We start from the raw sequence: 20,995 nt of genomic DNA on the forward strand, positions 1-20,995 counted from the left end.
ACTTAGGTCGATCTGAATAATTGTTGGATTAAGAGTAATCTTTGATGCACGTAAGTAGTTGATTAGTCTGTTCAAGGTCCACGAAAGACACGCGTAGACCTTCATGGAGGTCTAGAGGCTGATTAAAGGGAGTTATATCGATAAGCCATAAACTCTTATCGATCTATGCGAAGGTGGATTTAGGGCACAAAACAACATCACGTTGATCTCTTGGTGCAGAAACTTGGTTCTAGCATCCACCCATGTTGGTTTGGGTGAGAATTTAGTCTGCTCTCCACAGATTGATGCCGAAAGGGCCAGTAGCATAGGGATTTTTTTGGTGCAACTAACTTTGAACCTGGGTTAGGACCCACTAAGCCAACAACAACCTCCCAAGTAGCTGAACTGGGACTATAATTGTCCCACTAGACCTTAACCTAGTCCACTAAACATCATCTAAGTTGCAAAGTTCGTTGGTCTAGTATGCGAACTGGTTCAGCCATTACTGTTCCCTCGTACAAAACCTGCAAATGACCAAAGTCAATAACATGCGAAGGATCTGAAATATAATGATGCAAAATGGAAATATGAAACACATTATGCATATGCGCTAAAGATGGAGGTAAGGCAAGCCTATATGCCACCGACCCTTTCCTTTTTAAGATTTGAAAAGGTCACACAAACCGTGGAGACAATTTTTCTCCCTTTCCAAATCTTATAGAGAATTTTTTGGGCCTTACTCTCAGGAACACCCTATCTCCCACTTCATAACTTCGATCTATCCGATGAGAATCAACATAGCTCTTTTGGTGATCTTATGCTTCTTTTAGCCTCACCCTAATAATAGTCATTTTTTCTTCCATCTCTTGCACCACTTCTGGTCAAGGTTAATTTTAGGGGCGAATAATCGCCCAAAGGCGAAATTTAAGGCTTTTTATATTTTAATGGGGCGAATTTTTAATTAAAATAATATTTTTTTTTTTATATAATTAGCCCATATTTTATTTAAAAATTAATTTATTTTTTTATTTTAGCCCAGGGCGGATAAACTAACCGAATTGTATTTGATCAAAATAGCCCCATTTTGATATTTGTGGAATTTTATTTGATCAAAATCGCCCCCATTTTGATTTACAGTTTGGATTTTCTGGTTTGGGAGTGGTTTGTGAGGGTCGATTTGGTCCCGGGAGTGGTTTGTGAGGGTTGATTTGGTCATGGGATGTTAGATTTATTTTGAAATGGAGGGCGGCTCCCTGTTTTGACGGATTCAGCCCGCTGTTTTGGTGTATATGGCTCCCTGGGTTCTTGTATAAAAATGGTTTTGAAATAGATTTTTTCATCCTAGTTCACAAATCTAGCAGCAGCAGTTTCGGTGGGATATTCTTGCATTTTCAGATTTCAATCCGCTTATTCTTCTCTGGTTTCAGTATCCATTGTTTCTTGGATTTGAATGGCTCATGCCACTGCAGCAGCAACAACAACAGTCGGTACTTTTGTTGGCTGAGCGCGAGAAATTAGGCCCCTTAATTCTCATGTTCGTGTAAAAGGTATATTAACTCTGCTGATATTCAAGCATGGGATAAGTAGCCGTGATCTGCACCATTTTTGCAGTAACTTTCTGGTCATTGCTGTTTTATCTGTTGCTTATATCACGCCTATTTCGTTAAATGTCCGTTTCTTTTTCCTTTGGTGTTCCCTTTCATTCTATTAGCTTTCTTATAGTTGTAGATTGTGCTCATTTTTGTGCAATCCAGATGTGTTCTTGGGTGTTTAATGTCAAAATACGCTGTCATTTTTATTTTCAGGGTTATTTTATCAGATGATAGGTTAATTTCAAATTTCAATTCGCTGAATATGTTGTGCTTCTTTGGCACAGTACGTCATATTGTTTCTTGCGGTGATAAGGGCCAGAGCAGTTGGTGCCGGCAATGATTGTTGGAACCTTCAACATAGGAAATCGCAAACATATGCATCGAGTGGCCTTGTCACATAATTTTGGTGTATCATATTGTGAGCTCAAGTTAATATGCAATGATATTTCTGTCCCTAATAATCTCTGATGGAAGAAATTCTACAGCGTACTATACTACTATTGTGGTTCTTGTGTTGATAAATCTCCTTTACCCATTGAAATAACTACTTCAGCTAATTCTTGGTAACGATGGTCACACAATGCCCTATGAATAGTAGAATTTCCTTAAGAATCTGCAGTCCAATGAAAGAAAGTCCATCCATGTGCATATCGAAAGTTAATCCCAGTACCATCATCGATTGCACACTCAATTTGTTCCCACTACTCTTCGCTTGCTGCTTTCAAACACAAAATAATAGAATTTTCTTAAGAATCTGCAGTCCAATGAAAGAAAGTCCATCCATGTGCATATCGAAAGTTAATCCCAGTACCATCATCGATTGCACACTCAATTTGTTCCCACTGCTCTTCGCTTGCTGCTTTCAAACACAAAATAATATCTTTGACTATAACATCTTCATACATAGTATGATCAAAATTTGAACTTGGTTTTATTCCAGAGTGAAGCATGTGAGCAGATTGAGCATGCAACAAAATTTCCTCGTAGCCTTGCTTGGCATCCATAGACTCTAGAAGCGTTTCCATTCCCAATATTAGATTTCTCCTTATTATCCACAAAATTACCCTTACAGAATCAATTAAGACAATGTCATCTTTGTTGTTCGGGTCAGATTCACTAGAAGTATTTGAATATGGAAATTTTCCCATCTTTACAGAAGTATCTATATCCCACAATAATGCACAAGTCTCATCAAACCCTGAGGCATCAATGTTATCCAAGGAAAAATCCATAGCTTCTTTTATCTGATTTCTTTCCAGGGTGAAGGCTTTCAATGTGTCTTCAAATCCGCCTTTTTGTTTGTCAATTGAGGAGCGCTCTAGATCAACCCACCCACTCTTTCCAGCAGTATAAGTTGCACTACAACCTTTCTCCTTTTCTAGACTTCTCATGCCTTCCTGTTGGGATAAAAGTGGTGGTATCCATTGTCCACTTTCAGTTACCATGGTGAAAAGCCTTGTCTACGGTGTTTGAAGTAGTTTTTCTTGAGAAAATGAATAGGTCGGAAAAATGTAGTATGTATGCTCCTTTAATCTAAGGTCAACTAAGAAATTCATCAATTGAAGGTCACGTCCCCTTCCCATTATTTCTTGCTTATAAGCACAACTACAATCAACCACACACATTGCCATGGTGTCGATCATGTTCATTTGATGCTCATCGTCTTGGAAAGGAAGTGTAACCAATTCACCCTAGCTAAACTCTTGCATTTCATCCTCGGCTGCCTTACCATCTGCTTTGGTCATGAAAACAATGAAACTGATGTTCCATTGCCTTATTCGTTCTTCTTCCATTCTCGGCTGCCTCATTCTATTAATGGCATTAGGACTAGGCCAATCTAATGTCAGTGAAAGACAATTCTCATCCACCTGGCGCACTAGACTTTTTATATAAGGATTAGTTGTCTGAAGATCTTCATTATCAAGTATACTAATTGGCCTTCTACTTGAATTAATCTCATTGGCTAGTTCATCGAACCAACTTACCAGTTGTGAGACTACCTCAAAACTCAGATTTGCAAAATCCAGCTCTATGTCTGAAGATTCTTTTTGCACGATTGTTAACTTTGGATGTGAAATGACCAGGCTATGTTCCCTTGGAGTAGTATCTATAAGCACAGAATAGCTGGTGGAAATGAGTTCAACCATGGACTTGGAAGGACCTCCATTATCCCAAGGCAATTTTCTACTCCGACAACAACAGATAATTGTGGTATTTTCTCAAACAAATGTGTAGCCTACTTTTGCAGGAGTCTTTCAATTCTCTCTTGCCTCATTAAGAATACAACAATGTCACTAAAATCCTCCCTTATAAAATTATGGAAGACAGTTACCAATGTTGTGTTAATATAATCTGGTTCTACGTTGTAAATATGTAGAATTTATACAACATATCGTTGTTCATTAGCCATGAAGTTTGCCAAAACATTCAGTGCATCTTCATCTGGAGCTATAAGAAGTTATCCTTTTGTTCTATTCTCAAGTGACTTCTTGTTATTGGAAAGCTTAATCCCATGACAATGTTCTTTGAAAACCATATGTGTGAACATGGATTCAGAATCCACATATTGGTTTTGTTCTTCAGAAATGCATGTACCTGCAATAGACCTCAATTTAGCCTCTGCAACATTTTTGAGCATGACCATGGCAATTCCCACCTCGTTTATTGTTTTCTTATCATTTGGAAAATTGAAGGAAACTGTTTGAGAACCTTTGACATCCCCTGCATTATATATCAGTTGGATCCCACAAAAAGGAGCAGCAACCAAATTTACCATATTCCATTCCATATAAATACCCCCAGAATTTGTCAGAGCCTGAGGATGATTTTCCTAAATTTGAAGGTAGTTCTGGTAACAAGCAATTTCTTCGTCCACTTTCCCCATAAATTTTCAATGCATCACCCAGGTTATTCTATACCTCCAAAAAGATGGAGTCCAGGATGATAGAATATTTCTAGAGTGGTAATGCCAACTCTTGTTCATAAAAAGCGTTGGATAAATACCCGAAGGCAAATAGATAGTCAATACACAATTGGATTGTTGGTTGGTAGCGCAAAATTACATCTTGAAGCTCTCTCATAGCCTTTAATACATTTCCTTGGCTCAATTGAACATCCAAATATAGGCTTCAACCTGATTGCCCCCTTATAATAAACAAGGGCCTTCTGTAAACCCCCTGCTTCCATTAATAGCCCAGCCAAGCACAAATACTCCAGTCCAAATGATGATGATGCTACGGGTCCCTCAAAAAGTATAAAAACTTCATTCACTAGGCAACGCAATTATTGCATAGTTCTAACTGGGGTAACTTTACCCTTAAATTCCTTTTCTGGCAGTGGCCCTTTCTGCATTGACAATTCTTACTTAGACAATATGTTCATTGAATTCTCCATAGGCATGAAAATAGATAATTTCTGCAAACTTCATTCTTACCTCTGAAATCCTGTTTATGGTTAGAATAAGCACCAGATTTTCAATATGGCTTCTTCCATTTGCCCAATCTATAATCAGTTTTGAATCCCCCATATCTTAGAGACCATCAATTCCTTTTTAAGTTGCACATTTCAGAAGTAACCATAAAGTGTAAAACTCAGCTCTATTATTAGTCCTCTGGTCTGTTGCATACTTGAAAGAAACATAACGTTTTTCTATTAAATACAAAATGCTACTAGTTTCACATTTCCTTGGAGTTCCTTGATAGGCACTGTAAAAAAATCCAGCCTTATTTTTGTTGATCTGTGGAACCTTAAGAATTCTTGGACGTTTGACTTTTTCAGGTTTTCATGACCCTCCATAGGCATATCTAATTTGATGGCATACCTGAGTTGAAGGATTATCTATATCTTGGAATATCATGTGATAAAAGAAATTCTTGTATGTAGTGATTTGACCTTCGAAGTAATATATGCAACATATCTCAAATAAAAATTCATTTGTTGTCATTGGTGGCTTGCCAAACCTATTGCTCTAAGTCCAAGGTTTGACTTAGTTTATTATCTATATTTTAGAGAGAATGTAAGCATCCTCATCAATTCTGCCATATTGCATATTCCTGCCCCTATTAGATATGCCATGCAAATATGTGTGGACTTCAGTTTGAGTGCCAATAGACTACTGCGATATGAGGTGATTAAAATGAGAATGAGAACCTACGCCTATATACCCTAGGCAAGTGCCCCGAGTTTGGGAAAACCCGAGTTGTTGGCTACAGTATTAGGGTGATCCAAACCTATTACTCTAAGACCAAGGGTTGACTTAGTTTATTATCTATATTTTAGAGAGAATGTAAGCATATTCATCAATTCTGCCATATTGCATATTCATGCCCCTATTAAATATGTCATGCAAATCTGTGTGGACTTCAGTTTGTGTGCCAATAGACTTCTGTAATATGAGATTATTTAAAATGAGAATGAGGGTCTACTTATATATCTCATAAGTATTTCTCGTATTCAGTGTTGTAAGTAGTAGGATCTTCAAAACGCTAAATGAGCTTTGTGTACAGGCTCAGGGAAACAAAAGCGATCCTTTTCAATTTCGAAAGCTTGCTTTTCTTCCTCAATCTTAGTCACGTGCTTGATTTCTGATTCATGAAGTGGAACATCAAACAAAGGGCCATCGAAACTAGCTCTGTTATCATGTACTGAATTCTGTCAATCATGCATATCACTAATGGGAATCCCATTTCTTAGGCAGAGACCTGAGTCGTTGGCTATAGTATTAGGGTGATCCAAACCTATTGCTCTGAGTCCAAGGGTTGACTTAGTTTATTATCTATATTTTAGAGAGAATGTAAGCATCATCATCAATTCTGCCATATTGCATATTCTTGCCCCTATTGATGAGGCAAGAATATGCAATATGGCCAGGGTTATACAGCCGCTGCTAGCAATTCTTATGGTGGAATATACAATACGAGTGACAGTCATAACAGGAATGATAATCATGGTCGAGGTTACACAGCCTCTGCTAGCAATTCTTATCGTGGAACCTACAATAAAGGTGAAAGATACAATGCCAATGAGAATTATGGTCAGGGTTATACAGCCTCTGCTAGCAATTCTTATGGTGGAACTTATATGGGCAGTAAGAATAATGAGCAGGGTTATCCCATGTCTGCTTCCAATAGTTATGGTGAAAGATGCTATGGCAATCAGAATCATCATAGCTATGATAGTTCACACCAACAAATTCAGTCTTCTGTCTCTATTGATGGGTACCATGGCTACCAAGGACGAATGGGCATTCACCAGCAAAATGGTAGAACAAATTCCTACTTAGATCAGGATAGCATGATGCCATTTGGCAATAGGAGTCAGCACGCAGTGAGAAATTCTCAATCCCATGTTCTTCCAAGATATGGAGGTTACCAGCAGTAATATCCAGCCTATAAACACCAAATGCTGCGTCCATCTGAGGGTGCAGGACAAGAAATTCATCAGAGACAAACTTACTCAAATTCCGAACACAGTGTTCAATAAATATTCAGTTTTAATGCAGAAAAGTAATGATGACCGATAATGACAGGCCAAGGCTTTTGGGCCCAGGTCATCTGTAGCAGGTCTTTAGAGGATTGTGTATTTAGAATTTGGTAGCTTGTCTGTAAAACGTTGAAAATCCCGTGTTCTAAGTTTTTACAATCCTGTGTTCTGTTAGCAACAGTGTCTTTGTTGAATTTCGATTTCTGTCATTAACATTCAGAGTCTAAGGATTGCAATTTCAATTTTATTCTAATATAAATTATTTTATTCTAATTATATTATGGTTTTGTTCCAGTTGCGCTTTTATAAAGTTGTTAAATCATAAAATTATAAATGATTATTCAAGATGTACAATAAGTTTTGAGTTGCCGTAAATGCCGTGCAACTTTGTGCACTAGGATTTTCGTTACTGAACAAGTCGCGGTATTACTGCTGTCATTGGTTCGCAGAGAATTATGCGTTGGAAGGAAAATAAAATAGATTGTAAGGGAAGAAAACCCAAAATTGAAGTTATGAGAAATTAATTTTTTTATTAAATCGAGTACAAACAAGGGAGTGAGGATTAAGCAAAATAAGTGGAGGATTAGATAGGCAAATCCTTCATTAGCAATTTGCGAAAATAGTTGCATCTAAAGTTTGATAATATGAATACCAAACGTGCCAAAAACAAAAAAGAGAAGAATTATTATAGTTTTGGTTTTGGAATATGCAGGCAGGGTAACAATATAGAATCCAAGCACCACACAAGTGACTGTTGGTGATGAACAATCCATTATAGCCTCACCCCTCCCCTAAAATTTTTCCTTGGACCGGTGAGCAAGATAGATCATCCTGTAGTTATTATTTTTTGTTTCATTAGTTTAAGGTTGTGGATTAAATTGTTCAAATCCTAAATGCATTCATTAGTTTGCATGAGATCAAACATCCATCTCTTCAAAATCATTTACAATGATGCTTGTCATAAAAAGGTATGAGATGCATGAGTAATTTTTGTTATGTTTAGAAAGTTAACCCAATTTTCCCTTAACAATACTCAAAACTCATTATGGTCATTAGGGCTACTATTTTATGCAAACTAAACTTCAAAGACACTTGCACTTGCAAAAGTATATAAATATCTAGTGGTGGACTTTCTCATGTCAATATTTCCAGCCATTTATGCATCTCTATAACCTTCAAACGCAACATTTTTATTATCAAAAGATAAAACATAATTACTAGTACATTTGAAATACCTTAAAATTCACTTTACTACTTGCCAATGTTCTTTGTCTGGATTTGCAAGGAATCTACTCACTACTCGAATTGAATGTGCACTATTTGGTTGGCTACATACCATGGCGTACATCAAGTTGCCAACAACTGAAATGCAAGGGATTTTACTCATTTCCTCATACTTATAATCAGAAGGTTAGCCACTACATTTTGTTATTTCTATCATATGATCTATATGCCCAATATTTGTTGCATTGGATTTGTTACCCAGTGTTAAAACGACCAGATAACAACCCTATGATGACCCATAAATAGATTTACATCAAAGCTTTCCACCTCTACTTTGGTCAGTGCACTCACATTTGGCATGTCTTGGAGGAAGGTTGATAATCTATTGCAAGGTACACTATCCATTTTATAATCATCTGATTTCATTTAATGTTTTGGGGAATACTAATATATTTCACAAGCCAAGCTGGATAATTGGTTTCTCTTGATTGTAACCTTGTTCATATGTTTCACTGGGGAAATTTCAATTTCTCCTTTAATTGCATTGATGTGCCATAGAGCAATGCAATGCATCTGGATACTTGAAGTCTTGGAATTGCAGAGCAGCATTTGCTTGATTCCTTGGTAGCTGTTTGAAGATCCTAACCAAACTGATGTTTCTTTCAGAATTGTGGTTCTTTGTCATAGTAGTATAGTACGCTGTTCCTGAGATTACCTTTGGTTCTGTTATGAGATCTGTAGAGAATTGTTGAGCAAGGGGGAGGATAGCTTCATCTTAAAGCATCCCTCTACCCAACGTTAAGCTTGATGGGAAGAATTATCCTATCTTCAAGTGAAGGGTGCTAAACATATAATTGAAGAATTGATTGTTAAGACTTGTGGAGGGTAAGAAGACAAATTGCACTGTTGCTAAAGAATTAGTAAAGCTATAAGACAAATTGCACTGTTATATAGAGTGTCTATACAACAGTCTATATATTACAACTAAGTACAATGTGGAGAATAGGAAATGGAGAGAAAGTGAGAATAGGTGAAGATCCCTAGGTGAGGTTTAAAAGGCTCCAGGAGATTAATGAAGAAACTATTGAGACCCTGCATAACAATGGCACACAATCAAGCTGATATTGTGGATCCAAATTTGACCACCATGCAGAAACAGCACTAGATATCAGCAAGGTCAACAGGTTTGGAAGGATATTCGTTTGACAATCGAGTTGGCTATGTTAACAACTTAACATATTGCATTGTTGCAACTAAGTACAATCAAAATTAGAGATAAGGAGGATGAATTAAATTGGTCTAACAACCTTGATTCAGTCGGCTACACAGCAAAGCTTGGTTACAAAGCAGTGCTCACAGAGAAAACACAAGGGGAGCCAGTATGCTGGTAGAGAAGCATATGGAAAATCAAAGACGAAGTCAAAACTAAGTTGTTTAGAAAAAAGATATTGAAATTTAACTGAGGATATAAACCTAGGATACCTACCACAGTCCGGGTAGAATTTGAATATTTTTCTAAATTCTTAACCAGACCATATAAGGGTTCCCCTACATATTAGCATCACTAGTTGTACTTTGTAGTCCCATTTACCTATCTGTCAGGCTTTATTTAGACTTAAATAAAATTATCTTGCCTTATCTACATTGTTTCTTAGCCTTATATCTTATGCTACAAAATTAGATAGAACTTTGTAATAAAGGCAGGACAACCTTTCAATCTGAGTCTTGACTTGCAGCATCCTACAAGTTGGTCAGGCTTAAATTTTTTTGTTGGCAGGTATTGAACGATGATACTATATCTATAAAATATATTTCTTCTGTACTAACTGTATTGCCTAGAATATTTTGGTCATTGAAGTTGTGGGTTGGCAGGCTCTAATAGCCCACTTGGAGCACAACCCCTTGAAAAATTCGGCTTTAAGAAGAATTACATGAGAAAATTGCTGTCACTTAGATGTCAGTAAAAACAGGTAGGTCTTTAGACTTTTGATCATAGTTGAGAACATTCCTGAGATAACTTTCTTTGATACTCCAGACTATAAAATTTCTGAGAATGCTGCAAAATGGAAAAACTGGAACTAGACATGCTTAAACCTTCTGCACTCCTCAAAATAGTTCCGCTTACACTGTTTGATTTATAAAACAGAGAATGCCAAGCCAACTGAGCAATGGCATTCATCAACTCCTATATCTTCAGACTTGATTGTTTCTCTTGAAATCTCATCTTCCGAAGGCTAGTGATTGGTCAGAAAGAAGCCTTGACTTTCAGTAGATGAGCTTTTCTCTAAACAAACCTCTTGATGTGGAAGTAATAGTGGCTTTCCTTGACCCTGTCAAGACTTCCAAATTAAGCTTTCCATCTTATTATATTTTAACCATTTATTTTTCACATGCTAAGGGATGGAGGCTCTACCCTTTCCATACTTAGATTTCTGGTTGTTCAAATTTCTTCCTCAGGTAGCAATACCCTTTCATTTGGCTTAGCATTGGCTTTTGAGTTTTGGGCATGGTAGACATACTGTAAGCTAGCTTGGGAGGAGGGGACCAGGTCCTGAATCCGTCAACCAACTTCTGTAGGAAATTAGGAATAATTCAAATAAAGTGATGTTGTTTCAATGTTATACAAATGAATTATTATATTTTATGTCTTAAAATTTAATAGTTTCCCATTATCATTGTTAAATAATTTTTGTGAAATTCCATTTTGCCTCAAAATTCAATTTCTGATATATGTTCTTTCAATGTTGACTCAACAATTATTTTGCAAAGTATAATTCTATTTTCTATGAACAAGTGAATTTATATGAAGCATATCTCAACGCTTGAAAACTGTTGATGCAGGTTTGCAGATTGATTGGAAATTTTACTTGTGGAATATTTAGTGAGATGTCAAAAGATAATCATGGGAAGAAACCATCAAGGCAAACAGATGTATTATCATACTTTCAAAAGGCTCCATCCAAAAATACACATCCTCTTCATGATTCAAGCTCCTTTGAACAATCTGTTACTGAGAAAGAGGTTAACTCTTGTGTAAATGCATTTGATATCCATACGATGGATGAAGAAATAGGTTCCTCAAGTGGTCAGGGTGAGATAAATGCAGTTTCAACAGAAATTGGTGATGAAAATGTTAAAGATTTTTCCTTGGAAAGTGACACAATCCATTCGCGGAAAAGGAAAAGAGGCCAGTGGGCCATAGGAAGACAATTCCAAGAAAATTGGGTCTCAAGTTTTCCATTTATTGAAGAAATACCTCCTACAAATGAGAAAGAGCTTTTCCGACAAGTTAGATGTATTGCGTGTAGTTGGAAAACTCAAAAGGAAGTGAAATTTCAGATGAAGCTAGATACGGTACAAAAGCATGCAGGAAAGGTGTATGAAAAGAAAATTGTAAATGGTAAAGAGAAATCTATTGTTAGATGGAAATCTTCCGAGGAATGTCGACATGTTGAATATGCAGAAGAATATAAAAAATATTTATTATGTAAGAGGAAACTTGAGGCGGACGGAGGAACCATCATATCTCTATTTGAAAAGACGATGGAAAGAAATTTGTTATCCAAGACGATACAATTGAGCACTGTATTTCACATCTTATCTAAAGGTCGTCCTATGACAGATTATCCAGATCACATGAAATTACTATCTTTTCTTCAAGTGCCAAACTTTCCATCTTCTCATTGGTCTGTAACTAGTGGTTGGGGATGGGCAGGATATCTAGCTCAAGTAGAAAAGGATGATTTGAAAGAGAAGATTGCAAATGCTAGGTTTTTGGCATTGTCTTTAGATGAGGTTACAGCTATAGATAATACTTCATGGATTTGCATGAGCATTTATATGGTTAATGACCATATTAGACATTCCTATCTACTTCGGATTAATAAGATGAGAGAGACTTCTACAGCTGAAAATATTTATGAACTTGTTCTTAATGGATTGAAGGAAAGTGGTATGGATGAATTAATGATTGCAAAAAAGTTGGTATGTGTTGGAGCAGATGGAGCAGCGGTAATGCAAGGACAAAGGAATGGCCTTTGTGTTAGGCTACAACTATCAGCTTCACCATATATGCTTAATATTCATTGTATGGCTCATAGGATGAATCTTGCATTTAAAATAGTAAGCAAGTTTCCATCAGTTTCAAAAGTTGAAGATCTTGTACGTGAGACTCATGCATACTTTTCTCGTAGTCCCAAACGATATTTAGAGTTTCAACAATTTGCAGATGGTATTACGGATGGAAAAAAACTACTGAAAGATGTTGATACAAGATGGATCTCATTAAATGGACCAGCTCAAAGACTATTTAGTGAGTTCAAATCTTTGGTAGGGTTGATGTATGAAAATCGCTATAATGTAGACAAAGCTCAAGATCTTCTTTTTCAACTAACTAATATAGAGACATTATTGACATTGGCTGGAATTCTTCCTATGCTACATGAAATGAATGTCCTCGTGAAAATGTCTCAGAATCGCACAATGTATATTGCGGAATACACAAATGCAAGAAAGTCAGCATGTCTTGCATTGGATAATTTGTATATGATGCCAGACTCTTTTACTGGTCCAGAGTTTAAAAGTTGGACTGAGATCATCAATATAGAAAATACTGAAAATTTTTTGACCTTTGATGAAAAAGGGATACTATGTATCGTAGTGCGTGGGTATATGGTTCCCTTTCATTATATTAGTAAGACATGACGAATCACCAAAGATTGCCCCGTGTCAAGAGACCAATTTGATAATATTGTGATTTCAGTGAGACAAAATTTGATAGAAATTGCAAGATCACTATCATTAGAGATAAGAGAACGATTTCCTCGAGATGAATTGTTGGAGGCCATGTGTGTGGTATACCCTCAATATTGGAACAATTGTCAATGTCGAAGAACTTTAAAAGCTGATTTTCAAAAAAGATTAAAATGTTTAGTAGACCATTTTTGCAAGAAAGTCTGGATACATGGAGAACAAATTGAAGGTATTTTAGATTCATCAAAATTGTATCAACAAGGTGGACGCTTTGCTGAAACAATGTGGAAGCAATATCCTTTTTTGGAGAATCCTAATGAAAATGGTGCTATAACAAGATTATGGACTACTTTAAGTGCTAGCCAATACCTGCAAGAAAACATATCAGAATATTTCAAATTAGCAGATTTGTGTCAAACCATGATTTTGGGATCAGTGGAGGATGAGAGAATGTTTAGTGCATTATCATTCTTGAAGTCAAAGTTGAGGAACAAGCTTGATAAATATGTGGATACATGTTTAAGATTATATGTAACAAAGTATGACATTGACAATTTTCCATATGAAAGAGCGCTAACTCTTTGGCGATCAGATTGTGATAGAAGGGGAGAAAACAATATAATAAATCTATCTAATGAACTTGATATAGAACATAATGTTTTGGAGGCTCATAATGACAGTTCATTTAGAGAAGATCATGTTCACAATTTAGAAAATGAGGACCAAGATGAGAACTGGGAAATTGAACTACCCTAGGACTCTTATTTTGGTATACATGTTCCATTGATCATGCAAAATTACTATATGTCAACTTCAGGTAAAAATAGGTTCTATATTTGTATTTTTCATTGTAACATTGCAGCAACATTATTTTGATGTGTGTTATTTTAAGATTGATGTTTCATATTTAATCATTACATTGTTTGTTTCTTATTTGTGACAGGAAATAAAGCTGGATTTAGTGAGGTTGGGACCTATTTCTTTTCATTTGCTAGCCATTTCTTGTCAGTGATTTGTCAGCCATGTTTTCAAGTCTTTTAGGTACTAAGTTGTTCGGGTCCCCACATGTCCTTAGGACCATTAAGGGATGAGATAACATGAGTCAGTCCAACTCATGCCCCGAATTTACTTTTTACCTATTGATGTAAGTGTTTTGTTACCACTTATCACCAACAAAATTCTACCATAACATAAACCAACTTGAAGACGACACTTCTCATCTTCCTTTTACATAAATGCTCTATGGATCTCCCTACTATACTTTTCTGAGACCAACGTCCCTTCTTGGTAGGTGACAGGTCTCTCCACCATACCACTAATCACACAATAGTAACTACTGCCTTCTATAAATCTCTCTAGTCTCAGTTATTTGTGTCCCTGTCACACTCGACCAATATAATCTTGCAGGTCTACTTTTTTATCATATCTTTATTTTTTGTTATTTTGTGTATTTAACATTAGTACCATCCAAGAGTAACGAGTTAGTGTTCTTTGGATTTGATCTTTGATTTGAAATGAAGTCAGATTTGATGAAGTTGGGACCTATTTCTTTTCACATAGACAGTGTCCTAGTATTAAATGATAAATAACTAATTTAAGAAGTCTAACGCTAAGCAACAATGGGCTTATTCAAGTACATGAAATTGTGTTGATGTCTAGCTCTAATATCTTAGAAAATTTTAGCAGTTTGTTTGCTGCTTGTTTAGAGGATTTTGTCAAGTTTGAAATTTTTGGTTTATTTTGGTCATATATTTTTAGTCGCTTGACTTATTTCATGCATAGATCGACAGATCTAGTTTTATTTTTATAATTATTGTTGTTTTCTTTATATATTTGGTGGTTTGAGGAAAGATATTTGATTTCCTTTCACTTTGTGGCATGATTTCAACATCTTCACCTTTTAGAATATAGTAAAATATTATTCTTATTTTATGTTTTCTTGGAAAAGAATTATTGATATTTGGAAAGGGAAATAAGCCCTAGGTAGCTAAGCGAAGAGAAAAATGGTCTATGTACTAGGTTCCTGCGCATTCATCGTAGGAGACCTATTGGCATGAGACCGACATTCCTTTTATGCAATTACACTTTTTCAAGGCGGAGCTGAGTTTGCTGACTTGGGAAGAACACTGACAACTGATCATAATGCTAAGGAGATTATAATGTTGGTTTCAAAAACAAGATTGTGAAAATTGTTTGCACTAGTTCTTCTTTTGGTCATATTTACTACCAAATTTGTGTCTTGCTGATTTTTTACATTTGTAATGACCTTGTGCAGAGATGGTTTGAAGAGCCCGATGTTAGAGTGTGAAGACTCTCTACAAACCACAAGGACTACATTTTCTTGGAGGGCACTCGATGTTCTTGGTGTTGCTGAGTCTCTTCGCTCGAAGCGTAAATGGATACAATGGTCATTGGTATGGCCATAACATCACTTAATTTGATCCTCTTTACTAATCTCCTAATATCATTTCGATACATCAAATTGCTTTGTTTTCATGGAATCCAAAGATACATCAGTAATGTTATTTTGTCTTGGAAATACTAAATTATTTTGTTTTGGTATCACCCAGTTTGAGTTGTTCTTTGCAACTACCACTTGATCATTTAACAAGCATTTGAAATTCAAAGTGAAATAAAGCTCTTTTAGTTTTTTTCCAGAAGAAGATTAGATGTTGATTGATTTCATTTTCCAACAAATGTGGTATTTAAGTTACTTTCTTCTTGCAAGTCGATTTTACCGTTATTAGTACACTGCTAGTAGATTTGTTTGACATGATCATTTTCTTCAATTTTAGGGTCGACTAGCTTAATGATAGTGTCCTTTTGCTTCAGCTCATGTTCATTCATCAGTTCTCAATTGATTCTCTCTGTGTTCAAAATGGATTCAAGTAGCTTAGGAATTACATCGATTTCCATGTTCATTCATCAGTTCTCAACTGATTCTCTCTGTGTTCAATGGATTCAAGTAGCTTGGAAATCACATCAATTTCATAGTGGAATTGCTTTCCACAACAATACTTCTTTGTAACTATGGACTTTATCTCAACTCAACTGGATTTCATTTCTAACAAGAGATTTCCTTAATAAATTCCTCTTGACAAATTTTTCTGTTATAAAACTTTGCAAAAGCATACCCTTGGTATAGCTCACTACACAAGAAAATTCATTTTTGAAGCATAATTCTTATACTTGCAACTTTCATTTCTCTGTATAGACTTTCTAGAAAATAAATTGCGTGTAAAGAGTCTATATTCCACTCTTGGATTCATTTTGTTCGAGAGTTATGTGAAGGACTAACGAACCTAGTAGTCACAGGACGAAACAAACCCTGAGGCAGTAAAAATTTGTACATGGGTCCACATTTGCTCCCGTTATGGTCCTTACAGAGAGTGCATTGAAGGTAGGTATGTTGCAGTTGGTAGAATATGACGAATGTGCTCCCTTCATGTTCTCTAAGACGACAACTTACAATTATTTGACAATTTCCTCATCCAAATGATTTTGAATGAGTAATTTCATCTAAATTTAACTGATTTTCAAACTGGGATTTAGTCTTCTTAATTTAACTGATTTTCAAACTGAGATTTAGTCAGTGTTATTGAGGAGTGAAATAGAAACTGATTTTCTCTTGCAGAGAATAACAAGGATTGGTGTGAGCTTATACTCTGCCTTATAGACCTTCAAATACAAATAAGCTCTTGTATCCCTATTTCAATCACATAATTTAAATGAATATAATGTCATTTTATTAGAAAAATGCAATGAGTATGAAATAGATCATCAGAATGGCCACTGTAGCCCAGGCTGGTGAGAACTTGAGTATTTTATATCTGACTAAACACATGCACGTGAAAAGAAACATCACCTGACACAGACATGAACAAGATAGAATCTAGATATTAGAATTTTGGGGAAAAACAATTGTGCCTTAACAGAGAGCTTCTTATCCTACACCACACATTTCACTCTTTCAAGGTGGAGTTACAAACTGAACATGCAATGACTGAGCTGCATGGTCACCAAAGTTGTAACACACCCAAAAAAACAATGCTTCATATCGGCTTCTCAATTATGTGTGTTTAGCATTAGTGATATAGTCTCTTCTGAACTTTTATTTCAAGTAGAAATTTGATTAAATTTCAAAAGTGCAAGAAATCACAGAAAACCCTCCGGCAGTAAATTGATAGGATAAATCTTCAAAAAAACCTGGAAGCTGTCCTGTTCATATTGTCCTGGACTTTTTAGCCAAGTTAATATGTCTGTAAAGAATACTATTTTATCCTAAGAAAAGATTGACACTTTGTTTATCACCAGATGAAAATAAATTAGAAGCAAAACATAAGGTTGGTGACAAATCCAAAACAAGTTGCAAGACTGTAACCCAATCTGCAAAACATCAAAAAACTGATTGTCCCAGAGTGGGATGCACTATGGGAAGCTGTGCTGTCCCATATTTTACTAGTGTCAGCTTCATAGCACCTGCTTCCATTTCCAGCAGCTCTGTCTTTAAGAGAGCATCGACCTCTATCTTGATAGTGTTGTCATCAAGAGATTTGTAGCTGATTTCCATTTTTAATCTTTATGGCAGCTGTTTATAGTCCTGTAGGACTGAACGTATGGATGTTTCAAAGCTTCATTAGCTGTTATTCTTTTGTTTCCATCCACTTGTAACATTTGTTTCATCAAATCCACACCTTCTAGACACCCAACATTTTTAACAAATCTTGTGAGGGATGGGAAAGGCTTTCCCGGATTTGGAAATATGATATCCAACTACTCTTTTACAGATTGCCCACGAAATAGCGGCTCACCGATGAACAATTCTGCCGACATGTTATTTGTTGCTTTTTTCTAGACTAGCTCTCACAAAGCATTTGAGTTGTTCCTGTTCCTGGTTGGTTTTTTTATAATTTTATAGACAAGTTCCATGTCGTGGAAATGTGAAAAAAGATAGTGATATTGCCACCATGTGGCTCTTATCATATATGGTTTTATACTTCTTCAAAAAATTCTCTAAGAGTTCACAATGCTAAAATTCACTAGGACTTTACAAAGTTTTATTATTTAGTGAAAGACTTGCCAAGTTCTTACAAGATTTTATAATTGAGTAAAATATTCGCCATGCCTGGTGAGAGATTCGTCAGAAAATTATATATACATATTATATTATTGATAAAATCGCCTTCCATTTTTCCTATATACCATGGAGATTCGCCCAATTATTATATTTATAAATTTGGGGGGGTTTCTTAAAATTTTCCCTGCTTCTGGTCCTATTAATACTCAGTCCTCTAGTCAGTCCCAACTGAGAGGTGTTCTGCAAGGTCTTCCGTATAAGAACTCAAATGGCACCATCTTGATGGAACTATGATAACTATTATTGTAAGCAAATTCCACGAGGGGTAAAAACTCCTCCCATCTCTTTTGTTTGTCCATCACATACATCTGGAGCATGTCTTTGAGGATTTGATTAGTCCTCTCTATCTGCCCATCTGTCTCAGGGTGATAAGAAGTGCTGAAGTTCAACTGGGTTCCCAAGGCTTCTTGGAAACTGGTCCAAAAACTTCCTGTAAACATTGCTCCCCTATCAGATATGATATTCCTAGGCACTCCATGAAATCTCATAATCTCATCAATAAAAACTCTGGCTATTTCTGGTGCCTTATATGTAGTCTTAACTGGTATGAAATGGCCTCTCTAGAGGTCAGCGTGTCCACCACTACAAATATGGAATCATGTCTTCTTGAGGTCATTGGTAGTACCATAATGAAGTCCATTGATATAACTTCCCATTTAGATTTTGGTATCTCATGGGGTTGCAATAATCCTGCTGGATGTCTACGTTTAGCTTTTACTCGTTGACACTCTAAGCATATTGCTACCAAGTTTACGATGTCCTTATTCATCCATTTCCAAAAGAAGTGTGGTTCCAAGTTCACACTCATATTTTTAACACCTGGGTATGCCATGTATAATGTGTGATGCACTTCATTCAAGATTAACTGGCGTATATCTTCATTCGGCGGTACATATATCCTTCCCTGAAATTGTAGTAGCCCATCGTTATCAAGGGAGTATTCTTCATATTTTGGGACCCTCATTTCATCCTCCCTCAAACTTTTGCTAACCTCCTGGTACCAGGTGTCTTTAAATTGTAAATCAAGCAGTTTCTCCCTCAAATTTGTCTTTAAGGGAATCACTGAAAATATCTGAGGCCTCCTACTTAAAGCATCAGCCACCCTATTTATTGTTCCTTTTATGTAAGTGATATAAAAATCATATTCACTAATTAGCTCAGACCATCATCTTTGTCTTACATTTAAGTGGTATGTTGTGAATATGGCAATAGAAAACTATAGGTCTGCAAAATGTTTCTAATACCCTCATGATATTATTGCAAAAAAAAATAAGGGGGTAAACTATCATGGAGTATAAGATAGGTATATTGCATAAAGTTAGAAGATAGAATTGAAACACAAGCTAGGAATTTATTATTTTTTTTTGTATTTTTATTTGTATAAAAAAAGAGAGATATTTTTGAATAAGTTTTGCAATTAGTAGTTGTAGTAAGGGTTTCCTTGGCTTTGCTTACCTTCCAAATGTTATATTGCAATCACAACCTCCTCTAAGTCATCTATTCACCTTGGAGTAGAGAGTGGGATTGGGGTGTAGCAACTGAGAGTGGGATTGGAGTTTAGCAATGATCTCACCCAATTCTAGTCTAGAATAGTGTACCAACTCCCAAAATATCTGAAAAGATTGTCTACTTCAAGATGTCCTCAACCATTGAGCCAACTATGGGACCAAGTTATATCTCACTCTTACCTAAGGGAATTGTGATAAGGGTCTGTCTAATAGTTGGGTTTGATTATATTTTTATGCCAACAATGAGTGAGATGCACTCTAGAGTCTAGTGTATTGATCTGCCCTTCCACGTGATTGTTGTCCCTTAATGGATAAACCCACTACCTTGTAGTGATATGTAGTACTAACATCTATCCTATTAAGAACTATTGCAACATAAAACTAAGAAGAAGAGGAGTAGAAAAATAAACCCCCATGTGGCTAGAAGAGTGAGTATGGCCATCTTGGAGGAGTGATTTTTCTTGAAGTAACCCTTTTTCCCAAAATTTCATTGTGGTAGTCACCTATACCTTTTGATAAACATTTTGAGCTAAAATTTCAACATCCAATATTTTGTGTTTGTTGATAGCTAAGCTCATAAAATCATAAAACATTGGAAACGTATTTTCTCTATTTTTACTAAGGACATTCTCAATTTATGTTATGATAATGCTACCAACCACCTCTACCATTTACATGACACAATGTAATCTACGAATACTATTTGAATAGATTGATGGTATTCTTTTGACTAAATATTATAGGAATGTTTGAAATTAATAGGCCAATTAAATAATCAAGAACTTATAAATTCATAAATTGTTCCTTTGGAAGTATATAAAAATAACATTAAATTATAAAAACACCTAGGTTGGTTATGATTTTATCTAATTTTTATTTATTTATTTTTTATCATTTAAGGAAAAATCGTGTTAAATTGTGGCAGGATTCATTGGTAAACCATGGTTAGAAGAGGTACAAGAAGAAGTGGGGCAACTAAAGGGCGCAACATGGCACCACCACAACAACCAACTCCTACCTCCCCACCCAATGATGGGGAAAGAACCACAACACCAAAAAAGATACCAACTGGAGAAGTGTTGAACTTAATGAGATCGTTCCAACACATGTCCAAGGCATTAATAAATCGTTTGGAACGAAAGCATGGAGGACCTGTCATACAAAACGAAGTACCCCAAAACCTTATATATATATATATATATATATATATATATATATATATATATATATATATATATATATATATCAAAATAAAAATACAACCATAATAAAATAGCATTGGGAACTCAAAATTTATTAAGTGCTATTTAACACATCCCTGA

General features: G+C 35.8%; 1 pseudogene; it reads left to right on the forward strand.

Annotated features, from left to right (window-relative positions):
• The first annotated feature begins 6,425 nt into the window (after positions 1–6,425).
• On the forward strand, positions 6,426–7,157 carry LOC149227730 (uncharacterized; annotated as a pseudogene).
• The last annotated feature ends 13,838 nt before the right edge of the window (positions 7,158–20,995 follow it).

The sequence above is a fragment of the Pinus tabuliformis genome, chromosome J, assembly GCF_031772625.1.
Source record: "Pinus tabuliformis cultivar Carrire ecotype Pingquan chromosome J, CPIR1, whole genome shotgun sequence".
NCBI classification, from domain to species: Eukaryota; Viridiplantae; Streptophyta; class Pinopsida; order Pinales; family Pinaceae; genus Pinus; species Pinus tabuliformis.